The sequence below is a fragment of the Alosa pseudoharengus genome, unplaced genomic scaffold (assembly GCF_046254945.1).
Source record: "Alosa pseudoharengus isolate Yale_2024_CS ecotype anadromous, Long Island Sound unplaced genomic scaffold, YU_APseudo_1.1 YU_APseudo_1.1_scf_19, whole genome shotgun sequence".
In the NCBI taxonomy this organism is placed as follows: Eukaryota; Metazoa; Chordata; class Actinopteri; order Clupeiformes; family Clupeidae; genus Alosa; species Alosa pseudoharengus.
The window spans coordinates 18,508,189-18,508,822 of record NW_027468657.1 but is presented as its reverse complement, the minus strand read 5'-3'; positions in this window follow the sequence as shown (position 1 = coordinate 18,508,822).

Here is a 634-nt window from a genome sequence, read left to right as displayed (position 1 = left end):
TGGTGTTAAAACCACTTGAGAAATCAATGAACATGATCCTCACAGTGCTACTAGTCCTGCCCAGGTGAGAGTGTGTTCTGTGGAGCAGGTAGATTATGGCATCCTCAACACCCACCTCTGGGCAGTATGTGAACTGTAATGGATCCAAGTAGCTGGTCATATATGATCTCAAGAGGGCCAAGACCAATCTGTGCAATGTTAAGACAACCGGTTTATAGTATTGAGGGCAGATGGGGAAAGTATTTCTCGGGACAAGAACAAGGCAAGATGTCCTCTACAGCATAGCTACCCTCCCCTGGCTAAGGTTACAAAGGTGCTGTAGAATACTGCAGAGCTTCACCTGGCTCCTGGATACAAACAGGTGGAAGGGACATAATGCAGGCTCAGCATTTCCTGACTAGGGATTGTCCATGATGGAAGGGGGCAGTGATCTATAGCCACAACCACAGAGGTGGCTTGCAACACATGAAATATGTCATATGATATCTACCCCCCATATGAGTTTGTTATCATCCCCTGTATCAAAATAACTTGCCACACACCAACATTTCATAAAAAAACCTTGTGTGACTCATCAAGGCCTGTTTGGCCAATATGGGTGTCTGAATGGTAGTTTCTAAGGATGTCTGGTGCA